Below are 11,973 nucleotides of genomic sequence, written 5' to 3'. Positions count from 1 at the left end.
GGGACATAGTCTTAGGATACGGTATACGTCATTTAGGTCTGAGATGAGGAGAAACTTCTTCACACAGAGAGTTGTTAACCTGTGGAATTCCCTGCTACAGAGAGATGTTGATGCCAGTTCACTGGATGTGTTCAAGAGAGAGTTAGATATGGCTCTTACAGTTAAGGGGATCAAGGGGTATGGAAAGAAAGCAGGAAACGGGTACCGAAGGAATGATCAGCCATGATCTTATTGAATGGCGGTGCAGGCTCGAAGGGCTGAATGGCCTAATCCTGCACCTATTTTCTATGTTTCTATGATTCCCGACTCTCTGCTTCCTCTCTGCCAACCAGTTCTCTATCCACGTCAGTACATTACCCCCAATGACATGTGCTTTAATTTTGCACACCAATCTCTTGTGTCGGGCCTAGATAAAAACCCTTTCAAAGTCCAAATACACCACATCCACTGCTGCTCCTAGTACACTCTACTAGTTACATCCTCAAGAAATTGCAGACGATTTGTCAAGCATGATTTCCCTTTCATAATTCCATGCTGACTTGGACCGATCCTGACACTGCTTTCCAAATGTGCTGCTATTTCATCTTTAATAATTGATTCCAACATTTTTCCCACTATTGATGTCAGGCTAACTGATCTATAATTAGCTGTTTTCTCTCTCCCTCCATTTATAAAAAGTGATGTTACATTTGCTGGCCTCCAGTCCATAGAAACTGATCCAGAGTCGATAGACTGTTGGAAAATGATCACCAATGCATCCACTATTTCTCGGGCCACTTCCTTAAGTACTCTAGGATGCAAACTATCAGGCCCCGGGGATTTATCGGCATTCAATCCCATGAATTTCCCTAACACAATTTCCAGCCTAATAAGGATATCCTTCATTTCCTTCTTCCACTAGCCCCTCGGTCCCTAGTACTTCCGGAACATTACTTGTGTCTTCCTTCAGAAGACAGAACCAAAGTATTTTTTCAACTGGTCTGCCATTTGTTCCCCATTATAAATTCATGTTAGAGCGTCGCAAGGGACCTACGTTTGTCTTCACTAATCTTTTTCTCTTCACATATCTATAGAAGCTTTTACAGTCAATTTTAATGTTCCCGGCAAGCATCCTCTCATACTCTATTTTGCCACCCCCCCCTCAATAAACCCTTTTTCCTCCTCTGCTGAATTTTAAATTGCTCCCAGTCCTCAGGTTTGCTGCTTTTTCTGGCAAATGCATATGCTTCTTCCTTGGATTTAACACTATCCTTAATTTCTCTTGTTAGCCACGGTTGAGCCACATTCCCCGTTTAATTTTTAATCCAGACATGGTGTACAATTGTTGAAGTTCATCCATGTGATCTTTAAATGTTTGCCATTTCCTATTCACCATCAATCCCTTAAGTATCATTTGCCAGTCTATTCTAGCCAATTCACGTCTCATATCATCGAAGTTACCTTTCCTTAAGTTCAGGACCCTCATCTCTGAATTTACTCGATCACTCTCCATCTTAATAAAGAATTCAACCATATTATGGTCACTCTTCCCCAAGGGGCCTCGCAAAACAAGTTTGCTAATTAGTCCTTTCTCATTACACATCACCCAGTCGAGGATGGCCAGCCCTCCAGTTGGTTCCTCGACATGTTGGTCGAGAAAACCATTCCTAATACACTCCAGGACATCTTCCTCCACTGCATTGCTACCAGTTTGGTTAGCCCAATCTGTATGTAGATTAAAGTCGCCCATGCTAACTGCTGTAACTTTATTGTATGCATCCCTACTTTCTTGTTTGATGCTGTCTGGATAAGCAATAATTTTCACCAATTCAATATTGGGAAGACCGAAGCTAATGTTTTTGGTCCCCACGGCAAACTCCGTTCCATAGCATCAACTCCATCCCTCTCTCTAATATTTTTATATCACTGAAACAGACTCTTCAAAATGTTGGTGTGATATTTGACCCTGAAACAAGCTTCCGGCCACATATCTGCTGCATAACTAAGACTGCCTATTGCACCATTCTAACATGCCTCAGGACATCCGCTGCTGAAGCACTCACAGAAACATAAAATAGGTGCAGGAGTAGGCCATTCGGCCCTTTGAGCCTGCACCACCATTCAATAAGAGTATGGCTGATCATTCCCTCAGTACCCCTTTTCTGCTTTATCTCCATACCCCTTAATCCCCTTAGCCGTAAGGGCCATATCTAACTCCCTCTTGAATATATCCAATGAACTGATATCAATAACTCTCTGCGGCACGGAATTGCACAGGTTACCAACTCTCTGAGTGAAGAAGTTTCTCCTCATCTCAGTCCTAAATGGCCTGCCTCTTATCCTAAGACTGTGTCCCCTGATTCTGCACTTCCCCAACATCGGGAACATTCTTCCCGCATCTAACTTGTCCAGTCCCGTCAGAATCTTCTAGGTTTCTATGAGATCCCCTCTCATCCTTCTAAACTCCAGTGTATAAAGACCCAGTTGATCCAACCTCTCCTCATATGTCAGTCCAGCCATCCCTGGAATCAGCCTGGTGAACCTTCGTTGCACTCCCTCAATAGCAAGAACGTCCTTCCTCAGATTAGGAGACCAAAACTGAACGCAATATTTCAGGTGAGGCCTCACCAAGGTTCTGTACAACTGCAGTAAGATCTCACTGCTCCTATAATCAAATCCCCTAGCTATGAAGGATAACATACCATTTGCATTCTTCACCACCTGCTGTACCTGCATGCCAACTTTCAATGACTGATGAACCATGAGACCCAGGTCTCGTTGCACCTCCCCTTTTCCTAATCTACTGCCATTCAGATAGTGTTCTGCCTTCGTATTTTTGCCCCCAAAGTGGATAACCTCACATTTATCCACATTATACTGCATCTGTCATGCATTTACCCACTCACCTAACCTGTTCAAGTCACCCTTCGGCCTCTGAGCGTCCTGCTCACAGCTCACACCGCCACCCTGTTTAGTGTCATCTACAAACTTGGACATATTATATTCAATTCCTTCATCTAAATCTTTAATGTATATTGTAAAGAGCTGGGGTTCCAGCATTGAACCCTCCGGCACTTCACTAGTCACTGCCTGCATTCTGAAAAAGAGCCGTTTATCCAGACTCTCTGCTTCCTGTCTGCCAACCAGTTCTCTATCCACGTCAGTACATTACGCCCAATAACATCTGCTTTAATTTTGCACATCAATCTCTTGTGTGGCACCTTGTCAAAAGCCTTTTGAAAGTTGAAATACACCACATCCACTGGTTCTCCCTTGTCCACTCTATTAGTTACATCCTCAAAAAATTCCAGACGATTTGTCAAGCATGATTTCACTTTCATAAATCCATGCTGACTTGGACCGATCCTGTCACTGCTTTCCAAATGCGCTGCTATTTCATCCTTAATAATTGATTCCAACATTTTCCCCAATACTGATGTCAGGCTAACTGATCTATAATTACCCGTTTTCTCTCTCCCTCTTTTTTTAAAAAAGTGGTGTTACATTAGCTACACTGCAGTCCATAGGAACTGATCCAGAGTCCATAGATTGTTGGAAAATGATCACCAATGCATCCACTATTTCTAGGACAACTTTCTTAAGTACTCTGGGATGTAGCCTATCAAGCCCTGGTGAATTATTGGCCTTCAATCCCATCAAGTCCTCAAATACAATTTCCTGCCTAATAAGAGTATCCTTCAGTTCCTCGTTCTCACTGGACCCTCGGTCTCCTAAAACTTCTGGAAGGTTATTTGTCTCTTCCTTCGTGAAGACAAAACCAAAGTCTTTGTTCAATTGGTCTGCCATTGCTTTGTTCCCTATTATAAATTCACCTGAATCCGACTGCGGGGGACATACGTTGGTCTTCACTAATCTTTTTCTCTTCACATACGTATAGAAGGTTTTCAGTCAGTTTGTGTGTTCGCTGCAAGTTTCCTCTCGTACTGTATTTTCCCCCTCTTAATTAAACCCTTTGTCCTCCTCTGCTGAATTCTATATTTCTCCCAGTTCTCAGGTTTGCTCCTTTTTCTGCCAATTTATAAGCCTCTTCCTTGGATTTAACACTATCCTTAATTTATCTTGTTTGCCTCGGTTGAGCCACCTTCTCTGTTTTATTATTACTCCAGATAGAGATGTACAATTGTTGAAGTTCACCGATGTGATCATTAAATGTTTGCCATTGCATATTCACCGTCAACCCTTTAAGTATCATTTGCCAGTCAATTCTAGCCAATTCACGCCAAATACCATCGAAGTTACCTTTCCTTAAGTTCAGGACCCTAGTTTCTGAATTAACCGTGTCACTCTCCATCTTAATAAAGAATTCTACTATATTATTGTCACTCTTCCCCAAGGGGCCTCGCACAGCAAGATTATTAATTAGTCCTTTCTCATTACACATCACCCAGTCTAGGATAGCTAGCTCTCTAGTTCGTTCCTCCACATATTGGTCTAGAAAACCATCCCTAATGCACTCCAGGAAATCCTCCTCCACCGCATTACTACCAGTTTGGTTTGCCCAATCAATATGTAGATTAAAGTCACCCATGATAACTGCTGTACCTTTTTTGCACGCATCCCTAATTTCTTGTTTGATGCTGTCCCCAATCTCACTACTACTGTTTGGTGGTCTGTACACAACTCCCATTAGCGTTTTCTGCCCTTTGGTATTCCCTCACTCTACCCATACCGATTCCACATCATCCAAGCTAATATTCTTCCTTACTATTGCATTAATTTCCTCTTTAACCAGCAATGCCAGACTGCCTCCTTTTCCTTTCTGTCTATCCTTCTTAAATGTTGAATACCCCGGGATGTTCAGTTCCCAGCCTTGGTCACCCTGGAGCCATGTCTCCGTGATGCCAATTACATCATATCGCTTAACTACTATCTGCGCAGTTAAGTCGTCCACCTTATTCCAAATACTCCTCGCCTTGAGGCACGGAACCTTCAGGCCTTTCTTTCTAACACACTTTGCCCCTTTAGAATGTTGCTGTAATATGGGCCTTTTTCTTTTTACCCTTGGTTTCTTTGCCCTCCACTTTTACTTTTCTTCTTTCTATCTTTTGCTTCTGCCCCCATTCTACTTCCCTCTGTCTCCCTGCATAGGTTCACATCCCCCTGCCATATTAGATTAACTCCTCCCCAACAGCACTCGCAAACACTCCCCCGAGGACATTTGTTCCGGTCCTGCCCAGGTGCAGGCCGTCCGGTTTGTACTGGTCCCACCTCCCCCAGAACCGGTTCCAATGTCCCAGGAATTTGAATCCCTCCCTTCTGCATCACTCCTCAAGCCACATATTCATTTGAGCTGTCCTGCGATTCCTACACTGATTAGCATGTGGCACTGGTAGCAATCCTGAGATTACTACTTTTGAGGTCCTACTTTTTAATTTAGATCCTAGCTCCCTAAATTCGTCTCGTAGGACCTCCTCCCGTTTTTTTTACCTATATCGATGCCATTGTTAGCTCCAGACTTGACTATTCCAACGCACTCCTGGCTGGCCTCGACATTCTTCGGTATATAAACTAGAGGTGATCAAAACTTGGCTACCCAAGTGCTAACTCACACCAAGTCCCTCTCACCCATCACCCTGGAGTACACCATGGACCTTAACTGGACCAACCACAAAAAATACTGTGGCAACAAGAGCAGGTCCGAGGCCGGGTATTCTGCGGCGTGTGTCTCACCTCCTGAATCCTCAATGCCTTTCCACCATCTACAAGGCACAAATCAGGATTCTGATGGACTACTCTCCACTTGTCTGGATGAGTGCAGCTCCAACAACACGCAAGAATCTCGACAGCATGCAGGACAAAGCAGCCTGCTTGATTGACACCCCATTCACCACCTACAACATCCACTCCTTCCACCATCAGCACACCGTGGCTGCGGTGTGTGCCATCTCTAAGCTGCACTGCAGCAACTCATCAAGGGCTTCTTCGGCAGCACCTCCCAAACCCGCGAACTCTACCACATAGAAGGTCATGGTCAGCAGGCGCATGGGAACATCACAACCTGCAAGTTCCCTTCCAAGTTACACACCATGCCGACATGGAAATATATTGGCCGTTCCTTCGTCGTGCTGGGTCAAAATCATGGAACTTTCTCCCCAACAGCACTGTGGGAGCACCTTCACCACACGGACTGCAGTGGTTCAAGAAGACCTTCATTATCTTCATTATCTTCTCAAGGGTGAGTATAATGGGCAATAAATGCTGTCTTGGCAGCGATGCCCACATCCTGGAAAGAAGAAAAAAATACCTGTGCTCGCTGACGAAATTGGCTCCCAGTTAAGAAAAGCCTCAATATCAAAATTCTCCTCCTTATTTTCAAATCCCTTCATGGCCTCGCCCCTCCATGGGGCCGAATTTGGTCAAGGCCTCCGCCCACCCAAGTGACGCCCAAAGTGCTACCAATGGGGGCCTAGGTATCGGACGGTATTTTGCGCGGGGTTTTCATCACAAGTTCCCGCGAAGGTCGGCGAGCGGCAAATGGATGACGTACGCCACCAATCTGAACGGCAGCGGGTGGGAGCTCTCATTCTCGGTGGCAGAGGCGCTTGCCGCCCAAGTGTCACCGAGGGTGGAGTCGGGTCCATGGAGGGTCGAAGAGGTAAAAATAAAAAGCATCAACAAACAAAAAAAAAAGGAGCATCTGACGACCTTCAGGTGACCCCATCTAGGTGGGAAATGATTAAAAGCCATTCCACTTACCTTTTTTACAGGATGTTGAAATTCATCATTCAGGACAGAGAAGCCTCCACGCAGCGGTCCACCGCCAACTCCCGCCCGCACCAAATCTGGCATCTCGGTGGGCGGGAGTCTACTTACATGCAACAACCGTCTGCTGACGTCGGAGGGCGCTTCCTGGCGCCTCTCCCCTCCCGCCCACTCCAGGCCACGTGGAAAGTGGCACTGGGCAGCTCGAACAGACGAATGCTGGCTGCAGTCGGCGGCAATGAGCAGTGAGTTCATCAATATCAGCTCACCCTGCTGTAACAGGATGGTAGCATAGTGGTTGTGTTACTGGACTGCTAATCCGGAGGCCTGGTCTAATGAACCAGAGAAGAAGTGTGTTCAAATCCTGCAACGACAACTGTGAAATTTAAATTTTGGTTAATTCGATAAATTTGGAATTAAAAAGCTCGTATTAGTAACGGTGACCATGAAATTATAAGATTGTTGTAAAAACCCAACTGGTTCACCAATCTCTGTGAGGGAAGGAAACCTGCTGTCCTCACCAGGTCTGGCCTGTATGTGACTCCGGACTCTTAACTGCCATCTGAAATCACGTAGCAAGCCATTCAAGTGATCAATGGCACTTAGAGATGGACAATAAATGCTCGACTTGCCAGCGATACCCACATCCTATGAATGATTAAAAAAAATCTCATCCAGCAGCCCCCACCACCCCCAACCCTGCCGTGTTGTCCACACTCCTCTAATTCTTCCCTCTAGAGCATTTCAGATTATATTCACTCAACCATTGGTAACCGTACCTTATGTTGCTCTGGAATTCTCCGCCTCTCTATCCTTCTTTTAGACGCACCTTAAAATCCACATCTTCGACCAACCATTGCGTCACCTGCTCGATTTTGTCCTTATGTGGCTCGGTGTCAAATATTTTCTCTTATAATACTCCTGTGAAGAACCTTGGGATAACTCACTACATTAAAGGTGCTATAAGAATACAAGTAGTTGTGGTACAGCACACAAGGTGATATGTCTGATATTAGCATACATGCACAGGTGGTGAATGTGGTGTTCTTATTTGGGGAACTAACATCATTCAAGTTTAAAATTGAACCAATTCCATGGGTGTTAAATGCTTTTCACCCTTTGTGCTAGAGAATCTGGGTCAAGGGAAAGACTAACCTATCATCAAGGGGAATACTAACCCACTTCCGGTTCAATCTGCGAGAGGGCGGGAGTGAGTGGGGGCGGGGGGTACATAGGGGGGCAATGGGGGATGGGGAAAATGGGGGATGGGTAATGGGGGAGGGGCAAATGGGTGATGGAAATTGGGGGAGTGGCAAATGGGTGATAGATAATGGGGATTGGGTAATGGGGAGGGGCAATGGGGAGATGGGTAATGCTGGAGAGGCAATGGGGAGATGGTAATGGGGGGATGGGTAATGGGGATGGTACAATGGGGGCGTGGCAATGGGGGCGGGGCAATGGGGGTGGGTAATGGGGAGGGGCAATGGGGATGGGTAATGGGGAGGGGCAATGAGGGGATGGGTAATGGGAGGATGGGTAATGGGGGAGGGGCAAATTTGGGGCAGGGTAATGATGGCAGGGGCAAATGGGTGGATGGGTAATTAGGGGAGGTGCAAATGGGGGGAGTGGCAATGGGGGAGGGGTTATGGGGAGTGGCAAATGGGAGGATGGGTAATAGGGAGGGGCAAGTGGGATGGGTAATGGGGAGGGGCAATGGGGCAATCGGGGGCGGGCAATGGGGAGGGATGGGGAAGGGGGGTGGGCAATGGGGGGGTGGGAAATGCGAGCATTGGGGGGGATGGACCATGGGGGAGGAAATGCAGTTAATGGGTGGGCAATGGGGGAGGGGCAAAGGGAGGGGGAAATAGACAACGGGAGAGGGTATAGCCGAGACATAGAATATAAGAGCATGGGGGTTATACTTGACCTGTATAAAACACTGGTTAGGCTACAGCTGGAGTACTGCGTGCAGTTCTGGTCACCACATTACAGGAGGACATGAGTGCACTGGAGAGGGTAGAGGAGATTTACGCGGATGTAGCTGGGAGTGGAGAATCTAAGCTAGAAGGACAGATTAGATAGGCTAGATTTGTTTTCATTGGAACAGAGGAAGCTGAGGGAGACCTCACTGAGGTGTATAAAATAATAAGGGGCCTAGATATAGTGGATAGCAAAGGCCTATTTCCCTTAGCAGAGGGATCAACAACCAGTGGGCATAAATTTAAAGTAATTGATTAAAGGTTTATAGGGGATATGAGGGAAATGTCTTCACGCAGAGGGTGGTGGCGGTCTCGAACTCACTGCCTGAAAGGGTGGTAGAGGCAGAAATCCTCACCACATTTAAAAAGTACTTGGATGTGCACCTGAAGTGCAGTAACCTGCAGGGTTACGGACCTAGAGCTGGAAAGTGGGAAGTGGGATTAGGCTGGATAGGCTCTTGTTTTCAGGCACGGACACAAAGGACCAAAATGGCCTCCTTCCGTGCTGTAAATTTGTATTGTACCAAATCATAGACATTTACAGCACGACAGGAGGCCATTTCGGCTCATCGCGTCCATGTCGGCCGACGAAGAGCCATCCAGTCGAATCTCACTTTCCCGCTCTCGGTCCAGAGCCCTGTAGGTTACAGCACTTCGAATGCACATCCAAGTACTTTTTAAATGTGGTGAGGGTTTCTGCCTGTATCACCCTTTCAGGCAGTGAGTTCCAGACCCCTACCACCCTCTTGGTGATGAAATTTCCCCATATATCTCCTCTAAACCTCCTCCCATTTAATTTAAATCTATGCCCCTGGTTGTTGACCCCTCTGCCAAGGGAACAGGTCCTTCCTATCCAATATATCAGGCTCCTCATAATGTTATACACCTCAATTAGATCTCCCCTCAGCCTCCTCTGGCACAAAGAAAACAGACCCAGCATCTCCAATCTTTCCTCATAGCCAAAATTTTCCAGTCCCGGCAACATTCTTGTAAATTTCCTCTGCAGTGCAATCACATCTTTCCTATAATGTGGTGACAAGAACTGCACGCAGTATTCCAGCTGAGGCCTAACAAGTGTTTTATATGGTTCACACGTAACCTCTCTGCCCTTGTATTCCATGCCTCGACTAATAAAGGCAAGTATTCCATATGCCTTCTTAGCCACCTTATCTACCTGGCCTGCTGCCTTCAGGGATCTGTGGGCCTGCACTCCAAGGTCCCTTTATTCCTGTGTACCTTTCAGTGTCCAACCATTTAATGTGTATTCCCTTGCCTTGTTGGCCCTCCCCAAATGCATTACCTCATACTTATCCGGATTGAATTCCATTTTCCATTATTCTGCCCACCTGAGCAGTACATTGATATCTCCCTGCAGTCCGCAGCTTTCTTTTCATTATCAACTACGCAGCCGATTTTAGTGTCATTTGCAAACTTCTTCATCATAACCCCTATAAACAATTAAGGTTATCTTTGATCAGTACTGCCACATCTCCCCCGCCCCGCCCTAACCCCGCAACCCCACCCTCCTGTCTTATTCTCATTCCAATCCTTCCTGAATATTTTATAGCCTAGACTGTTTAGTTCCAATTCTTACCCATGTTTAAGCCAACTCTCCGTTAGAGCCACTATATCATAATCCTGCTTTGATTTACTTTCTGCTCCTTTTACACTATTCTTTGCTCTGTTAATGGATGTCTGTCCTCAGCTTGCCACGGGAAACAGTTGCTAAAACAACCCACATACAAAATGCTATCAATTTCTATTCTTGTGCGTTATTATTAGTATCTCAGTGGCTAGCATTCTCACACTCTGAGTCAGAGGGTTGTGGGTTTAAGACCGACTCCAGGGACTTGAACCCAAAAATCGAGGCTTGGCACTCCAGTGCAGTTTGGAGGGAGTACACTACGGAGAGAACGCCGCACTGTCGGAGGTATTGTCTGTTGTATGAGACGTTAAACCGAGGCCCCTATGCTCTCTCAGCTGGATGGAAAAGATACCATGGCACTATTTCGAAGAAGATCAGTGGCATTATCCCCAGGCCCCTGGCCAACATTTATCCATCAATCAGCAGAAGTAAAAAAAATGTCATTATCACATTGCTGTTTGCGGGAGCTTGCTGTGCGCAAATTGCCTGCTGCTTTTCCCGCATGACAACAGTGACTACGATTCAAAAGTACATTATTTGTTGCAAAGCGCTTTGAGACGTCCAGTAGTCGTGAAAGGCGCCATATAATTTTCTAGACTTTCTTTCATTCTCTGTTTAACATTGTTTATAGATCCATAGTTTACTGATTAAACCTAAATACTGCCTGATACTGTCCTGTGAGCAAATTGTTTAAATTCCCATCAACAGAATGTAATATTGGATTGCGAACATACGAAAACACCAAACAGAAGAGTTCATCGGGTCTCCCCAGACTCTCCCATACAGTTGTGTTGCCTTCATTTGTCGTCACAGAGACACTCCATACCCCCAGGGGGTCACATAATCTCCTGGGGGTGGGTACAATCTGAAAAATTCCTCTCCGGCTCCTTTAGGCCATGTAAAGTAACGTAGGAGATCACACTGTCTCTGCCTATCAGGGTAGCTATCTTTGGTCCCAGGCCATCTCCTCCCCAACCAGAAACAGGTCCAGCTCTCTCCTGAAGGAATACCCTCAATCAGCGCTCACAGTAAGCGGGCACCATGATACACAGGTCCACTGATCTCTGGGAAGAGAAGAAGCATCTGACATCCAATTGGGAAATCTCCACATACACAAAGGTCAATCTTTCCCCTCATGTATTCTAATGCAGGCGTTCACCTGTGCGCACTGGTAAACATCTCAGTGCTGAACAGGACGCGCAGTAAGTGTGGAAACTCGCTCTGGCTCCTCCCTTTAAACAAACATTGAAACTGAAAGCGGGTTGAATCAGGAAGTACTGTGAGAGAACATGCCTTCCACACATCAGTCCGAGAGTTTGACCGAAGATTTAAATTGCCACATTTGTCTGGACTTCTTCACCGACCCGGTCATGCTGGAGTGTGGGCAAAACCTCTGCCGCTCCTGTATCACATAGTGTTGGGAAAAGAAGGAGACAAACTCCTGGCCGGAATGTAGAGAGGACTTTCTGGAAATAAATATAGAAACATAGAAGCATAGAAAATAGGTGCAGGAGTAGGCCATTCGGCCCTTCGAGCCTGCACCGCCATTCAATGAGTTCATGGCTGAACATGCAACTTCAGTACCCAATTCCTGCTTTCTCGCCATACCCCTTGATCTCCCTAGTAGTAAGGACGACATTTAACTCC

This window comes from Pristiophorus japonicus, chromosome 19 (genome assembly GCF_044704955.1).
Source record: "Pristiophorus japonicus isolate sPriJap1 chromosome 19, sPriJap1.hap1, whole genome shotgun sequence".
In the NCBI taxonomy this organism is placed as follows: domain Eukaryota; kingdom Metazoa; phylum Chordata; class Chondrichthyes; family Pristiophoridae; genus Pristiophorus; species Pristiophorus japonicus.
The sequence above is the reverse complement of the archived record's forward strand: the minus strand, read 5'-3'. Positions refer to the sequence as shown.